The sequence below is a fragment of the Felis catus genome, chromosome B1 (genome assembly GCF_018350175.1).
Source record: "Felis catus isolate Fca126 chromosome B1, F.catus_Fca126_mat1.0, whole genome shotgun sequence".
Lineage (NCBI taxonomy): Eukaryota > Metazoa > Chordata > Mammalia > Carnivora > Felidae > Felis > Felis catus.
The window spans coordinates 93,393,813-93,415,446 of NC_058371.1; positions in this window are offsets into that span (position 1 = coordinate 93,393,813).

The window sequence follows — 21,634 nt, forward strand, 5'->3', positions numbered from 1 at the left end:
ATAAAGGGAACAATCCAACAAGAAGATGTAACAATTATAAATATTTATGCACCCAACATAATTTGGAAGCACCCAAATACATAAACCATCTATGTTAATATGGACATTGATAGTAATACAATAATAGTAGGGGACCTTAACACTCCACTTACATAAATGAATAGATTATCCAAACAGAAAATCAGCAAGGAAATTGGCTTGGAATCACACATTGGACAGGTGGACCTAACATATATTCAGAAAATCCTATCCTTAAACAGCAGAGTACACATTCTTTTCAAATGCACATAAAACATTCTCCAGAAGAGATCACATGTTAGGCCACAAAATAATCTCCAAAAATTAAAAAAAGATTGAAATCATACCATGCATCTTTTCTAACCACAATACTATGAAACTAGAAATCAACCACAATAAAAAAATGGAAAGAACACCAATTTAAGAAGTTAAATAACATGCTAATACACAATGAATAGGTCAACCAAGAAATCAAAGAGAAAATTAAAAAAAAAAAAAAGAATAATGAGACAAATGAAAATGAAAACACAATGGACCAAAATCTCTGGAATGCAGCAAAAGCTATTCTAAGAGGAAAGTTTACAGCAATGCAGGTCTGCCTCAAGAAGCAAGAAAAATCTCAAATAAACAACCTCACCTTACACCTAAAAGAGCTAGAAGAAGAACAAATAAAACCCCAAAACAGTACAAGAAAGGAAACGATAAAGATTAGAGCAGGAATAAACAAAATAGAAAGGAAAAGCAAACAAAAAACAATAGAACAAATTAATGAAACCAGCAGCTGTTTCTTTGAAAAGATCAACAAAATTGAAAATTCTTTTGCTAGATTCATAAAAAAGAGGGAGACAGAGAGAGAGAGAGAGGGAGGGAGAGAGAGAGAGAGAGAGAGAGAAGACCCAAACAAACACAATCAGAAATGAAACAGGAGGGGCGCCTGGGTGGCTCAGTCGGTTGGGCGGCGGACTTGGGCTCAGGTCATGATCTCGCGGTCTGTGGGTTCGAGCCCCGCGTCGGGCTCTGTGCTGACAGCTCAAAGCCTGGAGCCTGTTTCAGATTCTGTGTCTCCCACTCTCTCTGACCCTCCCCCATTCATGCTCTGTCAGTCCCTGTCTCAAAAATAAATAAACGTTAAAAAAAAAAAAAGAAATGAAACAGGAGAAATAACAACTGACACACAGAAATACAAAAGATTGTAAAAGAGAATATTATGAAATTTTTATACCAACAAACTGGATAACCTAGAAGAAAAGGATAAATTCCTAGGAACATATAACTTCCCAAAACAGAATCAAAAAGAAATAGAAAGTTTGAACAGACTGATTACCAGCGGTGAATTGAATCAAAATCTCCTATCAAATAAAAGTCCTGGGCCTGATGGCTTCACAGATGAATCCTACCAAATATTTAAAGAAGAGATAATATCTATTCTTTTCAAACTATTCCAAAAAAATAGAAAAGTAAGGGAAGCTTCCAAATTCATACTGTGAGGCCAGCATTACCATGATACCAAAGCCAAATAAAGACAGTACAAAAACAGAGAACTACAGGCCAATGAACATCTATGCAAAAATGAACATAGAGGCAAAAATCCTCAGCAAATATTAGCAAACAGAAACCGACAATACGTTAAAAAAATTCATCATGGTCAAGTAGGATTTATTCCTGGAATTCCAGGTGGTTGAATATTCAAAAATTAAACAACATGATATATTACATCAAGAAAAGATAAAAACCATATGATCATTTCAATAGATGTAGTAAAAACGTTTGACAAATTACAATGTCCGTTTATGATAAAAACCCTCAACACAGGTCTAGAGGGGACATAGCTCAACACACTATAAGCCATTTATGAAAAATCTACAGCCAACATCATAATCTATGGTTAAAAACTGAGAGCTTTTCCTCTAAGACAGGAAAGTATAAGAATGTCTACTCTCACCACTTTCATTCACCACAGTCCTGGAAGTTCTAGCCTTAGAAATGAGAAAACAAAAAGAAATAAAAGAAAAGACATCCAAAAAGGAAGAAGTAAAACTTTCACTATTTGTAGTGACATGATACTACATGTAGAAAACCCTAAAAACTACCAAAAAATTACAGAATTAATAAGTGAATTTGGTAAGTCACAGGATACAAAATCAATATGCCAAAATTGGTTGCATTTCTATGCTCTAATAATGAAGTAGCAGAAAGAGAAATTAAGAAAACAATTTCAAAAAAAAAGAAAGAAAACAATTTCATTTACAATTGCACCTAAAAGAAGACTATATCTAGGAATAACTTAAACCAAACATGAATAATCTGTACTCTAAAAACTATAAAATATTGATAAGAATACATTGAAGATGAAACAAATCGAAAGATATTAAAATGTACATGCTGCCCCAAACAACCTACAGATTTAATGCTATCCCTTTCAAAATACCAACAACATTTTTCACACAACTAGAATGAATAATCCTAAAATTTGTACAGAAAAAGACATTGGATAGCCAAAGTAACCTTGAAAAAGAAGAACAAAACTGGAGGTATCACAAACCCAGATTTCAAGACACACTATAAAGCTGTAGTAATTCAAAAAGATATTGGCGTGCACACACAAAAAACCCATATAGAACAATAGAACACAGCAGATAGCCCAGAAATAAACCCACACTTATATGGTCAATTAATCTTTGACAAAGGATGCAAGCATATGCAATGGGAAAAACAATAGTTTCTTCAACAAGTAGTTTTCAAAAGAATGAAACTGGACCATTTTCTCACATCATACACACAAACTCAAAAACTGATTAAAGACCTAAATGTGAGACCTGAAACCATAAAAATCCTAGAAAAGAGTGCAGGCAGTAATTTCTGTGACAGTAGCCATAGGGACATTCTTCTAGAAGCAAGCAAAATAAAAATAAGTTATTGGGGCTACATTGGAATAAAGAGCTTCTGCAAAACAAAGGAAACAATCAATAAAATTAAAAGACAATGCACTGAATAGAAGTTATTTGCAAATGACATATCTGATAAAGAATCAGCATTCAAATGTATAAAGAACTTACACAACTCAACTCCCCCCAAAAAAACCCACAAATAATCCAATTAAAAATGTACAGAAGACATGAACAGCCATTTCTTCAAAGAAGACATCCTGATAGCCAACAGACACATGAAAAGATGCTCAAAATCACTCATCCTCAACAGTGAGTGTTATATGTAAGGGATGAATCACTAAATTCTACTCCTGAAACCAGTAGCACACTATACCTTAACTAACCTGAATTTAAATAAAATCTTAAACAAAAAATAATTACTCATCATCAAGGAAATGCAAATCAAAATCACAACGAGATATTACTTACACTTTATATCTAAAATAGTTTAGATATTTTAGAATGGCTAAAATAAAAAACACAAGAAACAACAAATGTTGGCAAAGATGTGGAGAAAAAGGAACGCTTGTGCACTATTGGTGACAGTGCAAATTGGTGCAGTCACTGTGAAAAACAGTATGGAGATTTCTCAAAAAAATAAAAATAGAACTACCATGTGATCCAGCAATTCTACTAGTGGGTATTTACCCAAAGAATACAAAAATGCAATTCAAAAAGATGTATGCAGCCCCATGTTCATTATGGCATTATTTACAATAGGAAAATTATGGAACCAGACCAAGTGTCCATCCTTCAATGAATATATCTATATCTATATCTATATCTATATCTATATCTATATCTATATATATATGGACTATTAATCAGCTAAACAAAAAGGAATGAAATCTTGTCATTTGCAACGCTGTGGATGGATCTACAAAGTATAATGCTAAGTGAAATGAGTCAGTCAGAGAAAGACAAATACATGATTTCACTCATGTGTGGAGTTTAAGAAAGAAAACAAAGAAAAAAATAGACAAACCAAAATATAGTTCTTACCTATAGAGAACAAACAGATGACTACCAGTGGGGAGGAGGAATGAGTGAAATAGGTGAAGGGCATTGAGATTACACTTATGATGAGCACTGAGTGATGTATATATTGTTGAATCACTATATTGTATACCTGTAACTAATATAACACTGTAAGTTTATTAAAAATATCCCTTTTATTGTCACAGTTCATTCTCAAGTGAGAATACAGCAGTGATAATTCTGGTAGAATAAACAGGCTTTAAATATTGCTGTATTTAGCAAATATGTTATCTATTCCAAACTTCAAGTCATTAGGAAATAAAAGAAAGTATGTCGCATCACCTGTAAAATATATTGTAACTGTGGTAGGCTGGATAATAGCCCTCCAAAGATGTCTTTGTCCTTTCCCTGGAAACTTCGAATATGCTACACAATATAGCAAAAGGGATTTTGCAGATATGACTAAGTTAAAGATCTCGAGATGGAAAGACTATCCCCTCAGTGGGTCCTACATATAATCATAAGTGACCTTATAGCAGGAAGGCAAGAGGGTCAGTGAAAGAGAAGGCAATGTGCCAATGCAAGCAGAAATTAGATAATGTGAGCAGGAGTTGAGGAAGGCAGTGGTCTCTAGAATCTGGAAGAGTCAAGTGACAGATTCTCCCCCTGAAACCTCCAGAAGGAACCAAACTTGCCTCCACATTAAGTTTAGCCCCTTAAGACTCATTTTGGACTTCTGACCTCCAGACCTGTAATATAAATCTTTGGGGTGTTTTAAGCCACTAAATTTAGTATGTAATTTGTTATAACAGCAATAGAAAACTAATTTAGAAAATGGATATAATTTTAAATCCATTTGGTAATTTGCAAATGGAACACATTTGTCTTTAAATGTAACCTCTGGCATAATACATGTGAAATATGTCTGACAACTTTATATTACTAATACTAAATAGTATTAAAAGCAATGGTTTTGCTGATACAATAAAAGTAGTTAAAATGTTCACCTCCGTATACAATCCCTGTGGCACAATCTACATGTTATTCCATAAAAGTCATACTCCCTGAAATGGTGTACTGCAATGTCCTTTTAGAGACTTGTCATCCTACTTTGTTCACTCAGCAGATTCAGTGCTTGAGCATCCAAAATCCTCGTACCAAGTTTTGTATCTGTAGCATCATACCAACTGCAAATAACACCAAATCTAATTTACCTTGGATTCAAAAACAAGGGTATTTGTATCTATTATAAGCTGGAAGACAGTGACTCAATATGTCATCAAGAACTCTTGATTCTTGGGGAGACTGGGTGATTCAGTAGGTTAAAAATCCAACTGTGACTCTTGATTTCAGCTCAGGTCATGATCTTATGGTCTTGAGATGGAGCCTTGAGGCAGGTTCCTCATTGGGCATGGAGCCTGCTTAAGATTCTCTCCCTCCCTCTCCCTCTGCCCCTCCCCCACTCTTGTGTGCTCATTCGTGTGCTCGCTCTCAAAAACCAAAACCAAAACCAAAACCAAAACAAACAAACAAACAAATGCCTCTTGATTTTTCCTTCCTCTCCTCTCTGCTATTCACAACAACAGCTAGATGCTAAGGCACAGTCATCTTATCATCATAACATAGCTATCAGTAATAAAATAGACTACATTTTTTTCTCTGTTCATGAACAGTACATAAAAAGGATTCACTTACTAATGCAGTATAAATCTCCTTTGAGTCTGATCGAGTCCATTTAAGTTACATGTAATTCTTGAAACAAAGACTTTTTAAAAGAAATCATACATTGTGTTTGAATTAAGCCTTGGTTCCTGAACCATATGCCAGAAAAATGGCGTTAACATGATTATCACAGACTCTTCTGACTCTACCCCTGGCACTGGGGCTGCTACTTCTGAGTCATATAGACTGCATAGAGGAAAAGTGCTTATCTGCCCAATATTTTTATAATGTTATAAGGCAATAAAGAGAAGGATTGGATGTTGAAAAGTATAAGTATATGGTTCACTGAAATAAGTTCAGATTGAGATGTATTCAAAAAGCCTTTTCTTACCCCTTCCCACTATTCACCCATGTAGAACTGAGAACATTTTTTTTTGCTTTAAATTCTAATACCTCATCCCTGATCTTATACAGGGATAAATTTCAGGTTCCTCTTCTGTAGTAAAAACTCCCCTTTGCATGTACACATGGACATTAGACTCATTATGCTGTTCTATGGAGAATCTGTTTATGGAGAACAGGTATTAAAATGCCCTGCAGTAAATAGTTGATCTGCTCTATGATCCAGAAACCTTGTTTTTCCTGTCAAGATGAATAAATACATAAAAAAACAAACATAGATATAAAAACCTAATTTTGGTGACAAGGAAAAGATACACTCTCACAGACACGAACTTGAAAAGGAAAGATGAAGGCCCTGTGGATCAATGTTAACAGATAGTGGATATGTTAAAAATTGTTTGGTCTATTGAGAAATACATTTTTCTCCACTCTGCTGCCCATTAAGAAAGAATTTGGGAGGTGCCAGGGTGGTTCAGTCGGTTAAGCATCTAACTCAGTTTCATGTTCATGATCAGGTCATGATCTCCCAGTTTCATGAGTTCAAGCCCCGTGTTGGGTTCTGAGCTGGCACCACAGAGCCTGCTTAGGGTTCTCTGGCTCCTTGTCTCTCTGCCCCTCCCACACTCACGCTGTCTCTGTCTCTCTCAAAATAAATAAATAAACTTTTAAAAAATACAAAAAAGAAAGAAAGAATTTGGAAGGCATTTGAAAGCCAAGTAATAGAAGATAGGGTTGAAGCAAGAAACCTGAATAGTGATTTCATTTTTTGTTCTTTCCTCCAACCCATAAGAAAAGCATACAGGTGTTCTGAGAGCAAGTGGGCCTTTGGTGAACCAAATTTACTTTTAGGAGTGGAGACATTTTCTATGTGTCCCTTTATTCCTTGCTTCTTTCTATCCTAATTTCAGCAACTTTAAGGGTTAGAGGTGAGATCAAGGTCTGCACCTAAGAAGTACTGAAGGCCATACACAGTCATCCAAATATGCTGGGACTCTGGGGTTGGAAGGCATTCGAAGTGTATAGAACTGTTGGCAATAGACACCCAAGACATGGCTCTGCCCACCTGCAGCCACAGAGGTAGATGAAAGTGCCATGGAATGTAGACTGAAATGAAATGGCATGTGAGGGGTAGATAGAAAGAGCCCATGAGCCCTGGCACTACCTGGGTGCTAGAAAGTGAACTGGTGAGTAGGCAGAAATAAAAAAAGTCTCCAAGGCTGCTGAAGCTATCACTCCCCATGATTTGCCTCAACTCTTTTTTTTCCCCGAAGCTCTGGCACTTTTCAGTCCCCATCAGGAAGATAAAATGATTTCCTGGCAACTTTGAATGTATGTAAATGCTGAACTTATAGAATGGAGCAAATTTGCAATGATGAAACATAAAAGAGGTTACAATGGCTTTGAATTGCTTTGGTGTTTCTACACATGAATGTATAAGAAGAACTGATATTGGACATTACATGCCTTTAATTTTACATCTCATAAGTGGCAAGATCATTCTGACAAGAGGAAAGCTGGAGACAGAAAAGTAGGTTAATAAAACAAATTTACCTATGCCTTTTGCCACCAGTTGTTTTCTTAGGATTTAGCATGAGTGGCAATCAATTCATTGGATCCTTTGGGTATTGAGGATAGAACAAATCTCTAATGATAATTTTCATCCACTGGAGACTTTTCAAAGAGAGTCTCCATCCAAAAGGATGAAGCCCTTACTAGCAATAACCTTAGTGTGATTTGGACATGGGGTCTTAAAGAGGCTATTAGATATGTTATTTTATTAAATACAGCTTGATAATAAGTGCTTGTTAAATTGGATGCCTAAATCATAGAAACCTGGTGACTCTCTGACCTAAGGCTAATTATTTTTTGAGTGGATCAAGTTAAAGTCTGTGGCTAAGAAGGCAGAAAAGGCCCCCAAAGTCATGCTTGTTGAGTAGATGTGGTATAGTGAAGATTGTGGCCAGCCTGTCCCCATCAGCATTTTGGCTCTACATGAAAAGTGGGAGTATATTTTGGGGTGGAGAAAATGGTCTTGTGGCAAGGTGGGATTTATCTCCTATTCCACTGTTCGAAGTCAGAGATGCTGGATCTTTTGGGATCATTGACTCACAGTATTTCCCCTAAATGCCAGTCGTGGTTGACTGATTTTTTAGCTAGCGGAAATCCCATGGTGTCTACTGTAGCTATGTTAGCTTCAGTAGCAGGCATTCCAAACTGAAAGTAGGCATGGTCATTCTTCTCCATGGATAAAACTCAGACACCGAGACTGGTGCAGATTAAAGATACCCTGTTGGGGAGTCATGGCTGTGGAAATAGATCATGGGTCAGCTATGCAGTTATACTTGGCAAGTGTCTGTTCTTAAATGAGACCAACTGAGATTGAACTACTGAGTGAATCTGTCTTTCTGAAGGAGAGGCAATAACTACAAGTCAGACGTAGGACTTTTGTCAAAGATGCCCTCTTTGTCTCTAGGTTGGGGAGGCCACCCTGCTTGGAGTGTGTCCCCAACCTCTTTTGGCACATTGACAACTTCAGACTTTCAACCTTCTCTCTGGGCTACTCATTGGTTGATTCTGGCCACATTTATAGTTCCCTTAAAGTTAATGAGGTCATGTGCTTGGGTTTTTGGATGAATCTGTTTAATAGTGATAATGCCTTTTATGGTAGAAGCTATTCAACAATGAGCTGATAGAGTAACTTTACTCTTTTTTTTTTTTTTTTTTTCTCCTGATCTGACTTAATAAGCCAGTTAGTTGGTGTTTTCTAAAATACACCTGTCGCCAGAAAGGGATTATCTTGTCAAGCCTGATACATGGATAACATTAAGGGTGAAAGGAGTCAGGGGACCTGTGGGGTTATATTGTGAAAATTCAGAATTCTGCCCTGATCATTCCTGAGCATGACATCACTCTTTCTCTCAACAGCAACCCAGGTCACCCCAGTTGGCACACCCTCAAGTTGGCAGCCTGAAGAAATGAGGACCTAGAGAATTCATACCTATTTCTGGTTAAATTATATGAAAAACAAAACAAAACAAAAAACAAACAAAAAAAGAAACTTTTGTCCTTCTTGCACCAGATCTTTCTGGATAAAGTCTGGATTAGGGTAAGAGATGATTGAAAAAAAAAAAAATAAACATATAGTTACTGAAATAGGACAGGCTGATTTGGTGAAAGTGCAGAAAGAAGAAAAAAGCATATACCTGAGGAGGGACCCCCTTAAACCCTGGACGGTGCAGGGAATGGGAAAGTCATCATTATTTTTCAGAACTGCCTTTGGAGCTTTTCTATGAAAGGATAATACCCAGGTGCTGCTCTCCCAAACAGTTGCAGGAAACTTGGAGCCTGAGTCCAGCATCCCTTTCCGGAGAGCTCTAAGACCGAGGGTGGCCTCAACTCCTACACTTTACGTGCAAAACACTTCCAGATGTTGCCTACACCTCCTTTTTAGACATTCTGTGGGGCAGATGAGTAAGTGTCACCGACAAGCAGGACAGATTGAATTGATTATCCTCAAGCCATCCCTCTGTATCCACAGACTAGACTCTGTTTTTCACACTCAACTGAGGAACCTACAGCTTACCAGCTGGGAAGGCACCCTGGGTTGCCGCTGGCCACTTGCAGCTTCTGACTGATGTATGTCCCACTTGGGAGGCCTCGATAATTGTTTTTAGGGATATCATGTTTCCTTCAAGATTTCACTTCACTTTTTATTTATTAAAAATATTTAATATTGAGGGGCACCTCGGTGGCTCATTTGGTTAAGCGTCCGAGTTTGGCTCAGGTCATAATCTCGTGGTTTAGAAGCCCTGTGTCAGGTTCTGTGCTGACAGCTTACTCAGAGCCTGGAGCCTGCTCCAGATTCTGTCTCCCTTTCTCTCTGCCCCTCCCCCGCTTACACTTTGCCTCTGTCTCTCTCAAAAATAAATCACCATTAGAAAAAACTTTTTTTCAAAATAAAAAATAAATTTATTATTGAAATATAGTTGACAGACAATAATAATATCACCTTTGGGTTTAAAATCATGTACAATGTGATCTGACAATTCTGTACATTACTCAGTGCTTACCACAGTAAGTGTAGTCATGATCCATCATCATACATTGCTATTACAGTATTATTGACTACACTCCTTATGCTGTGTTTTTCATCTCCATGGCTTTCTTATTTTATAACTACAAGTTTATACCTCTTAACTCCAATCACCTATTTTCCCATCCCCTCCCCCGACTCATTGGCAACCACCAGTTCTCTATGCCTTTGAATGTTTCTGGGTTTTTTTGTTGTTGTTGGGCATTTTATTTCTTTTTTAAGGATATGCATATAAGAAAAATCATATAGCATTTGTATTTTCTGTTTGACTTATTTCACTGGGCATGATACCCTCTAGGTCCGTCCATACTGTTGCAAATAGAAGATATTCTTTTCATGGCTGATTAATATTCCACATATAATATATGAGATATATATATAGCTCACATTTTCTTTACCCATTGATCTATTAGTGGACAGTTATATAATGGCTATTTTAAATAATGCTGTAGTAAACAAAGGGTGCATATATATCTTTGAATTAGCACTTTCATTTTTTTCAGTAAAACCCAAAGTGGAATTACTGGATCATATGGCATTTGTATTGTTAATTTTCTGGGGCTACTCCATCCTGTTTTCCACACTGGTTTTTCTCGTTCACATTCCCACCAATAATGCATGAGCGCTCTCTTTTATCCACATTCTTGCCAACATTTTTGTACTTCTTGCCTTTTTGATGTTAGCCATCCTGTTTTAAGATGAATTAACATGGTTTAAGACTGTTTTCACCTGTATTTCCTTGGTGATTAGTGATGTTAAGGATCTTTTCATGTGTTTGTTGGCCATCTGTATGTCTTCTTTGGAAAATTATCTATGCTGGTTTTCTGCCCATTTTTCAATTGGTGTGTGTGTGTGTGTGTGTGTGTGTGTGTGTGTGTGTGTGTTTAGTTGCATAAGTTCTTTATATATTTTGGAATTTAATCCCTTATCAGATATATCATTTGCAAATATCTTATCCCATTTGGTAGCTGCCATTTTGTTTTGTTGATGTTTCCATTGCCTTGCAGAAGATTTTAATTTTGTTGTTTACTATGGGTTTTTCATATATGATAAACTTTCATATATAGCCTTTATTATGTTAAGGTATGCTCCCTCTAAACCCATTCTGTGGAGAGTTTTTATCATGAATGGATTTTGTATTTTGTCAAATGCTTTTTCTGCATCTAATAAGATGATCATATGGTTTTTATACTGCCTCTTGTTAATGTGATATATCACACTGATTTGTGAGTATTGAACCACCTTTGTAACTCTGGAAAACCCCATTTATCATGGTGTTTGATCTTTTTATTATATATCACACACACACACGTGCACACACACAATCTATCTGTCATATAGGCTGATATCTTAGACCCTTGATAGTTTCAAATTCAACAAGTCTAACTAAATGCCACTTGAATAGTTTAGAAAATCAGCAATAATTTTAAAATCCCACTCATTCTGTACTTCTTTAGCTCTGTCTTGTCCACTGCTACAAGTTGAGGTGCTATAATTCTAGCCTAAGTGTTGGAAATTTTTGATGCAGCTACATTTTAAAATGATTAAAGTTAATCAACAGAGAGAAACATAAGGGGATTTACAATTTATAAATGGCTCTTAAATAAAAATTCTCATTACAATTATGTATTTTAATAACATTTTTATATCTTCTTATTAAATTTTGCCCTTTAAGGGCATAGATAATTTCATTTATATAAATCCTCCTGAATTAGGATCTCCAAACCATCATCATAAACCTTATCTGAACATGATTTTTTCAAAAAGATCCTTGGTATCATGATGCTATATAGTTGTTTTAAAAGACAACTTTTATTAGTGATTTTTTTAATTTAATTTTTTTTTTAATTTATATCCATGTTAGCATATAGTGCAACAATGATTTTAGGAGTAGATTCCCTAATGTCCCCTACCCATTTAGCCCATCCCCCTCCCACAACCCCTCCAGTAACCCTCTGTTTGTTCTCCATATTTAAGAGTCTCATGTTTTGTCCCACTCCTGTTTTTATATTATTTTTGTTTCCCTTCCCTTATGTTCATCTGTTTCGTCTCTTAAAGTCCTCATATGAGTGAAATCATATATTTGTCTTTCTCTGACTGACTAATTTCACTTAGCATAATACCCTCCAGTTCCATCCATGTAGTTGCAAATGGCAATATTTCATTCTTATTGATTGCCAAGTAATACTCCATTGTATATATGTACCACATCTTCTTTATCCATTCATCCATCAATGGACATTTGGGCTCTTTCCATACTTTGGCTATTGTTGATAGTGCTGCTATAAACATGGGGGTGCATGTGCCCCTTTGGAACAGCACACCTATATCCCATGGATAAATGCCTAGTAGTGCAATTTATTACATATGAAATATGTGTACATAAGTATCTAAACCATAAAAAATATATGGTTTAGTCATGGGTGTTTACATTCATTAAAATGTAGACAAAAGCAACTCATCAGTACAATCCAGTTTTTGATATCTTTATATCACCATATAGATTTAGATTTATACACTTTTCAAATTGTAAAAAGCTTGAGCTCAATGGTCCAAGATCATTTACAGTGTTTTTATTTGTTTGTTTGTTTTTTGTTTTTTCTATTTTGGAATAGTACTTTGATATGGACACTAAGGAAACAGTACAATAGAGTAACTGTAAATCTAGCACAGGCCTCTTACCATGGTTATTACCTTGGAAAGTCTGTCTTTCAATTGTAGCCAAAAAGACAAAAAAAATTTTAGATGAAAGTAAATTAAATAAATTTATTAGTAAATGTTAATTGACTCCACAGCAATTACAACCTTGCCACCAACTATACAACCTTAAAAGAAGACTAAAGGGGAGCCTTGGTGGCTCAGTCAGTTAAGTTTCTGAGTTTTGATTTTGGCTCAAGTTATGATCAAGTTCATGAGATCAAGCCCTGTATTGGGCTCTGTGCTGACATCATGGAGCCTATTTGGGATTCTCTCTCTCTCTTTCTCTGTCTGCCACTCCCCTGCTCATGCTCTCTCTTTCTCTCTCTCTCTCTCTGTCCCTCTCTCTCTCTCTCTTTCCCCCCTTCAAATTAAATAAATAAACAATAAAAAAATAAGAGGACTATGATTTTTGAGGAGATACAGGGAGACAGATGTGAAGATAAATAAATTAAGACAATTTCTCACTGGTTCTGAACTGTGGGTATGTGTGGAAAACTGTATGAATATAAGATTACTAGATGGAATGTGACTACAGGGCCTAACAAATCTCAAAATTATCTAGCAAATACTTCTTCCCTGAGTTTCACCTTCACGGACAGACATCGCCACAGAAACCAAATTATACTACTCAAGAGTGCACAGCACAATAGAAGGCTTTCAGCGAGCCAACACAGAGGGGCCTGGAGAACTTAGATTCCACTATGAAACTACCAAATGTTCTTGACCTGACTTGACCATGAGGGATAATAGTTATGTACTGATTCCATACGTTGAATCTTTTCTAAAAAACAAATTGAAAAGAGTTTTCAAGCTGAGAGACCAGAGCTATGACAGCGCATACCCTACTGTAAGAGTGCCCATCAACAGGCCTGAAAATTCATCCACATTTATCTGTGGGAAACAGAAAATACAGTAGAGCCCTCATCAAATTAATATTTTAAAAAGATGAAAATAAGCCATTTAGGCTTACAAAAGAAGATGAGAATATATCATAAAATGAGTAGTAAACAATAGTTTACTACTTCGAAATAATCCCAAAAGAAAATACTTACCATGAATAGAAAATATTATATGGGGTATAGATCGCCAAAATTCACATACCTGTCATATCTAGAGTGATCCACAGGACAAAATTTGGTAAGCTTACAGGAGACCTAGAAAACATAATTTTTGAATACTTCCAAAACCCTAAAATCATGATAATAAAAATATACTTTCTTTTCAAGTGTTATGGGGCATTGAGAAAATTTAATCGTATCTTAAGTAGGAAATAAAACTTCAGTATGTTTTAAAAAAGAAAGCCTTTTCTGACAATTAAATAAAAAGCCCCTTCCATGGGAGATTGATAAAAAAATCACTATTTGTGATTCAGTAATTCCATATCAGGTATTTACCCAAATAAAACAAAAACAGTAATTCAAAAAGACATATACACGCCTATGTTTATTGCAGCATTATTTACAATAGCCAAGATATGGAAACAACCCAAGTGCCCATCCATAAGTGAATGGATAAAGAATATGTGTGGTTTATATAGATATATAGATATAAATATATACAGTAAAATGTTATTCAGACATAAAAAAAGAATGAAATCTTATTATTTACAACAACATGGATGGACCTACAGTGTATAATGTTATGCTAAGTGAAATAAGTCAGTCAGAAAAGACAAATGCCTGGGCACCTGGGTGGCTCAGTCGGTTGAGCGTCTGACTTCAGCTCAGGTCATGATCTCGCTGTTTGTGGATTTGAGCCCCGCGTCGGGCTCTGTGCTGACAATCTCAGAGCCTGGAGCCTGCTTCGGATTCTGTGTCTCCTTCTCTCTCTGCCCCTCCCCCACTTGTGCTCTGTCTCTGTCTCTCAAAAATAAATAAATGTAAAAAAAAAAAACAAAAGAAAAGACAAATGCCATATAATTCTGCTTATTTGTAGAATTTAAGAACCAAAGCAAATGAACAAACTCAAAACACGTTGACAGTTACCACAGGGGAAGTTGGTGGGGGTATAGGTGAAATGGGTGAAGGGGATTAAGAGTACACTTACCTTTTTTTTTTTTTTAAGCTTGTTTATTTATTTTTGAGAGAGAGAGAGAGAGAGAGAGAGAGAGAGAGAGAGAGAGAATCCCAAGTAGGCTCTGCACTGTCATAATGGGAGCCCAGTGCAGGGCTCAAACTCATGAACCGGACATTATGACCTGGCTGGAAATCAAGAGACGCTTAAATGACTGAGCCACCCAGGCACCCTAACAGGGTGACACTTACCTTGATGAGCACTAAGAAGTATATAGGATTGTTGAATCAATATATTGTACACCAGAAATCAATACAACGGTGTATGTTAGTTACACTTCAATTAAATTACTATTAAAGATCCCTTGGTCTTGTGAATAAAAATTTAAGTTGCATTATTTCTATGCAACTATGTAAAGAGGCCTGTAAGCATCTATGAGACGTAGTTAAAGTGGTGCTCTGACACTAACTGGATCTATTCTTCGAATCTTTTTATTACCCATGTCAATCTTCACCATTGCTGTATCTCACAGCAAGGAGAGAAGTATCTAGCATGTAACAGGCATCCGATGACCATTGTTGAGTTCTCAATTATTTATCTAATGGAAAGTAGAAGCATAAATACTGAGAACAAATATTTTATTTATTTTTTTAACGTTTATTCATATTTTGAGAGACAGAGAGTGGGGGAGGGACAGAGAGAGAGGGAGACACAGAATCCGAAGCAGGCTCCAAGCTCTGAACGGCCTGACATAGGGCTCGAACTCACAGCACACAACCCGACATAGGGCTCGATCTCACAGACCGTGAGATCATGACCTGAGCCAAAGTCGGCCACTTAACCGACTGAGCCACCCAGGTGCCCCGAGAAAAAATATTTTAAAATAAGGACAACAATGGAAGAATATACCTGCCAAAGAGTAAAATAAACTTTCTGTAAAAAAATTAATCACAATATTATACTTACCAAATGAACGGATTTATACAAAAAATACATGTATGATAAAGGTTACATTTTGATATATTTTAAAATGATCTGGAAGAAAATAGTTTTCTATACTAATCCACATATAAATACCAATTGAGTAAGATTAAGAATAAATTTAAATACTTTAGCCAACAATGTAAAATTAAATGAAAGAGTGTATTTTTATTAGGTTTAGGATGAGAAAAAATTCATAAAAGATATGAATTCCAAAAGTCAACAGTGAAAATACAGATATATTTTCTTGCATAGAAATGAAAATTTAAAGGTGCGCCTGGGTGGTTCAGTCAGTTAAGCATCTGACTTCGGCTCAGGTCATGATCTCAGGGTTCGTGGGTTCGGGCCCCCACTTCGGGCTCTGTTCTGATAGCTCAGAGCCTGGAGCCTCCTTCGGATTCTGGGTCTCCTTCTCTCTCTGCCCCTCCTCCGCTCACGCTCTCTCTCTCTCTCTCTCTCTCTCTCTCTCTCTCGTTCTCTCTCTCTCTCTCTAAAAAATAAAGGTAAAAAATGTTTTTTTTTTTTTAATTTAAAGAGCAAAATACAAATACACATGCAAAGGGACAAAAACAACAGAGGTGTCGTAAGTAGTTGGAGGGTTACAACATAGCTAATGAAAAAATTGAAACTTACAACAAACACTGAGCTTACACCATTTAATATAAAGAAAAACAACTCAGCGTGAGTGGCGGGAAAATGCTAACAGACAGTTCACAAAAGAGCAATTCCCAGTGATAAAGATACAGTTAAGGTGGGGCTCAAAGTCACAGGCAGTCAAGGAAAAATACTCTCATTTTAAGATGCTGTTCACAGAAGGGCTGGTGAATATAAAAATCTTTCATATCCAATGTTGGTGAAGGAGAATATGCATTTTATTTCTCAATAGAGTAACAGAAAAAGAGCAGTTAAAATTAATTAATTCCTAGCCCCATTTGTTTCACTGTTATCTACTTTTTAGGAATAAAGTATAGGAAAGTATGCATAGGGGAATTTTTTGCAACAATGTTTTAGTTGCAAAAGTAAATTTTGTTTTATCCATAAAAGGAAAGAATAAGTAGCTATTAAGAAAAATTACATCTAATGCTAAAAACATAAAGGGATTTTCATTATTTTTTAAATGAGAAAGTATGATAATAATAAAATGCTTGTAATTATATAGTGAAAGCTTATTCCCCAGACTTGTTACTGTGCACAATGCAAAAATTGTGGAATTTGGTTGAGGAGGAAGAAACAGAAATTTGCGACATATAATACAATTCTAACATTGACACATTTACACCAAAATGCAGGTCTTGGGGTGCCTGGGTGGCTCAGGTGGCTCAGGTCATGATCTTGCAGTTTGTGGGTTTGAGCCCTGCATTAAGCTCCGGGACATCAGTGTGGAGTCTGCTTAGGATTCTCTCTCTCTCTCTCTCTCTCTCTCTCTCTCTCTCTCTCTCTCTTTCTCTCTCTATCCTCTCCAAATAAATAAACTTAAAAAATGCAGGTTTCATTTTCTAATTGTGTTAGAAAAAGATAGATAAGTTTATCAATGTGCATAAAAATGTCACGAGGGAAAGAAGGAATAAACAAAGAGGCCATGATCTAAACATAGCTGTGTTATTTTACCAACTCTTCTTCTGTAACTTGAAAGCATGAAGATTTGAGGAGAATAAATTAAAGTTATAATTGGATTTTCAATGCTATAGTTAAAATAAAATATCTTTATTTTTTCCTCTATTTTTTTCCTGAATTTCAAGTTAAAAAATGTGAAAATATAGGTAATGATTTGAAAAGCATTGGTTAAACATTTCAACATTAAAAATATACAAGGTGTTGATCATAAAAGTGTGACTGACAAGAGATTAACATTTATAAATACTTACAATGGGCTGAGTACCCTTTTAAGCACATGATATGTTTCATTTAAAACCTGTACAATTCTGAGATAGACTATTTTCATTCCCATTTTATGAGCAGCGAGACACTGAAGTTAAGTAATTTGATCAAGGTTCCAGAGGAAACAGTAAACTCAGAATTATAATCCACGCTTACACTATTCTAAATAAACATGGTTTAGAGTTGAGTACTATATTTAACATGAACTTCAAAACTTTTTTATCCAATTATTGGTATTTTATAACAGACCTGGGAATAATATTTCTGAAGGCTTTTATTGCAGTCCCCTTAAAAATTTCTTCTTGACATCTAGTATTTTAAATCAGGGTCTAGTTTTTCATCTTGTATTCTTTCATGCATTTTTTTCACCCATTGCTTTTGTGATTATACATGCAAGATTGCATAGAGCATGTAATAGAGTAGAAATGTGTTTAAGTTTTGTTTAGGCTATTTACCTAACAGTGTTTACAGATAAATGATGTAGCTGATAAACTTTTATGATGGGCTCCATGATTCCCTACTGATATCCATGCCCTGTGTGATCACCCCCCCCCCCGCGTTTAATGTATGTGGGATGTGTGAATTGATTATACCCCATAGAATACAGCAACTATGGCAGGTGGCACTTGACTAGATGTACATGATGACATGATTATGTTGCATAAGGTTGTAGCACCAATCTTGCTGGAATCTTTCTCTCCTTTGCTCACCTTGAGGAAGCAAGTGGACATTTTGAGGATCCGCGTAAGTCAAGGAACTCTGAGTATTCTCTTGAAGGTGAGGGCAGCCTCAGGCTGACAATTGGCAAATAACTGATATTCTCAGTCTAAAACTGCAAAGAAATGAATTTCTCAACAACCTGAAATGGGAATACTGAGACCTTTATATGAACACTGCAAGTATTACCTCATTAGGTATTATGAAACACTTTGTAAATGACAGAGCGATACAAAATTAGATTATTACCACTGTCTGTACAGATATATAAAAATTTCCATTTAATGAAAAATGACGGAACTAAACTATACAAGTTGAGTGCTGCAATTTACTACTACTGCGAGTAATAACAGACGACCATCCAAATTTGATGGAAAAACATTTACCTACATGTTTAAAAAGATCAGTAAAACTTTTCATAAGATAAACTCACCTTTTCATAAGATAGGCACACCTAAACACACCATAGTCAAACAACACAAAGTCAAAATAGAGAGAGTATTTTGAAAGGAGTGAGAGAGAAGCAGCCCAATGCATGTGTAAGAGATCCACAATAGAATCAACAACCACTACTCATCAGAAACCATAGAGTTTATGACATATTCATGACATAGAGTTTATGAATGATATATTCAAAGGGCTGAAAGACAAAACTGTGCACCCAAAGTATTATATCTAACAACTATCTTTCAAAAATATAGGAGAAATTAACACATACCCCGATAGACAAAAACCCGAGAGAAGCTTGTATTGGCAAAACTGCTTTTATCAAGAATCCTTAAGACATAAATGAAAGGACACTAGAATGGAATTCAAATCAACACAGAGAAATAAAGAGCACCAGCAAAGGAACTACAGATATAAATATATGTGGCAGATTATTACAATTTTTTTCTCCCAGTTTAAAATGCAACTTGTATAAAGCAATAATGTAAAACTGCATTGATGATCATGTAACATATAAACCTGTAATTTGCATGATGGTATTAGCACAAAGATAGGGAAGAGAAAGCTATAGAGAAGTGAAATTTTCCTGCCCTATCAAAATTAAGTTGGTATTAGTCTGAACTGGATTATTATAAAATATATTATATATATTTTATATTTATACTTTATTTAAATGTTATTTAAAAATATAATCATGTAATAATTATAATCTCCAGAGCAATCATTAAGAAAATATAATCCAAAAATAATATAGTAAGAGGGGCACCTGGGTGATCCAGTTGGTTAAGCGTCCAACTCTTGATTGTGGCTTAGGTCACAATCTCTCATTTCATGAGTTCGAGCCCTGCATTGGGCTCTTTGTTGACAGTAGAGAGCCTGCTTGGAATTCTCTCTCTCTTTCTCTCTCTCTGCCCCTCTCATGCATGCTCTATCTCTCTGTCTCAAAATAAATAAATAAACCTAAATAAAGAAAATAATATAGTAAGAAAAATGACAAAAGATTAAAATAGTACACTGGAAAGGATTTATTTAACACAAAAGGCAGAAATGGAAAAATAGAAGGAAAAAACATGTGATGTACAGAACATTAATAGCAGTCCACAGATGTAAGTTCTTCCTTGTCAGGAATTACTTTAAATGAAAATAAATTAAGCTGTCCAATGAAAAGATATTGAAATTAAAATAGTGAATGCTAAAGTATAGGGTGTTTCTTTTGAGGTAACGAAAATATTCCTGTTTTAGACAGTGATCATGATCTTACAATATTGTGAATACACTAAAAACTACTTAATTTTTAAAAATTGCTTGAAATGAAGAACAAAATGATTGAGTAGACTCTGCCACAGAAATCCTATGCCTTATTGATGTTTAACCCTAAATTCAATCAAATCTTCCTGAACTTTAGAATGTGGTAGAATAATCTATTTTCATGACAAGTGATGCTGACCTTGTCACTATTAGGCTTAACATGTTTTGGTAATTGTCTATCATCTTTAATTGAAAGTTGTAACAGCCTGATTATTAGTTTGGGGATGTTCAGACTGGTAAACTTGATTCTTTCTGCACAGAAGATGAAATTATGGTGACTTTGAAGTCATATATTTTTATAGTGTTTATAAAATTTGGGTGTATCTTATAAATGATTTTTTGAACCTCTAAGATTTAAAAAAACACAAAACAAAACAAAACAAAAAGTACTGGTAATGCAATATTAGTGGTAGAGAGACAAAGGTGGCCAGAGTCTCAGTCAGCTTCATAGTAAGTCTGATCTCCACAGAGACTCTGGTTTGGGTTATAACTGGATTAACAATCACATCAAATGTTGTATCCATTACCAAAGACAGATTACTTTGGGATCTATCAATAATCAAGTGAGGGACAAAGTAGGTCAATTTTCAAAAGAAAGTGATGGTCAATGAAAACAACAATCACTTTTTAAGATCATTTAAAGTTACTCATGTTACAATAATATGAACTTCAATCCTTGCAGTCTAGGACTGTGTTAATGCAGGTGGCTTCCGGGATTCTTTTAATAATATATTCTAGATATGGAATGTGGTTGCATGGGGGTGTTCACTCTATAAATAACTTCACTAAACTTTACACTTTAAAATATACACACTGTGCATATATTATACTTCCGTATAAAGCTTCCTTAGGAATATGAATTTGAATCATTTATTACATTTTTGATGTTATTCCTTTTAACTATTTAAAACACCTATGAAAGCTAGTGCATGGTGTATATTTTATAACACCAGTGGAAAGTACATGTATGTCCATATGCATACATGTACTCATTCATCATTTCATTTATCCATTTATGTAAAGGGCTTTTCCTAGTCCCATTATCATCACAACTTATCAGGCGGGCACATGATATTAACGCAATTTTTTGCAAGAACTGTTAATCTTGGTCACTTAAATAAAGTGGTGTTTATAAGCTTTCTCCACAGTAAAGTTCTTATTTTCCCCTTTCCATTCTCTATTTGCTGGAAAGGAGTAACTACCTCCAGTCCAAACTCAAGGGGAAGGTGTTGGGCTTCAACTCCTTAAGAGAAAGGTCTGAAAAAGATTGATTTTCATATGTTAAAATCATCTCTGTAATTTATGATTATGGGAAATACTTTACAGTTATGCAAGTGTCCTGTTTCTCCTTAAATGTTCTGCTCGCTAGTATGAGCCTTCATCACTGCTTAAAGCAATTATTACTCTGGTGCTCTGATGGTGATTAATGCAGGATTTTCATTTCATTGTCTTGTAATCTGAGAATAGGGCCTATATACCATAAATTATTTGGTATTTACTTTAAATCTTC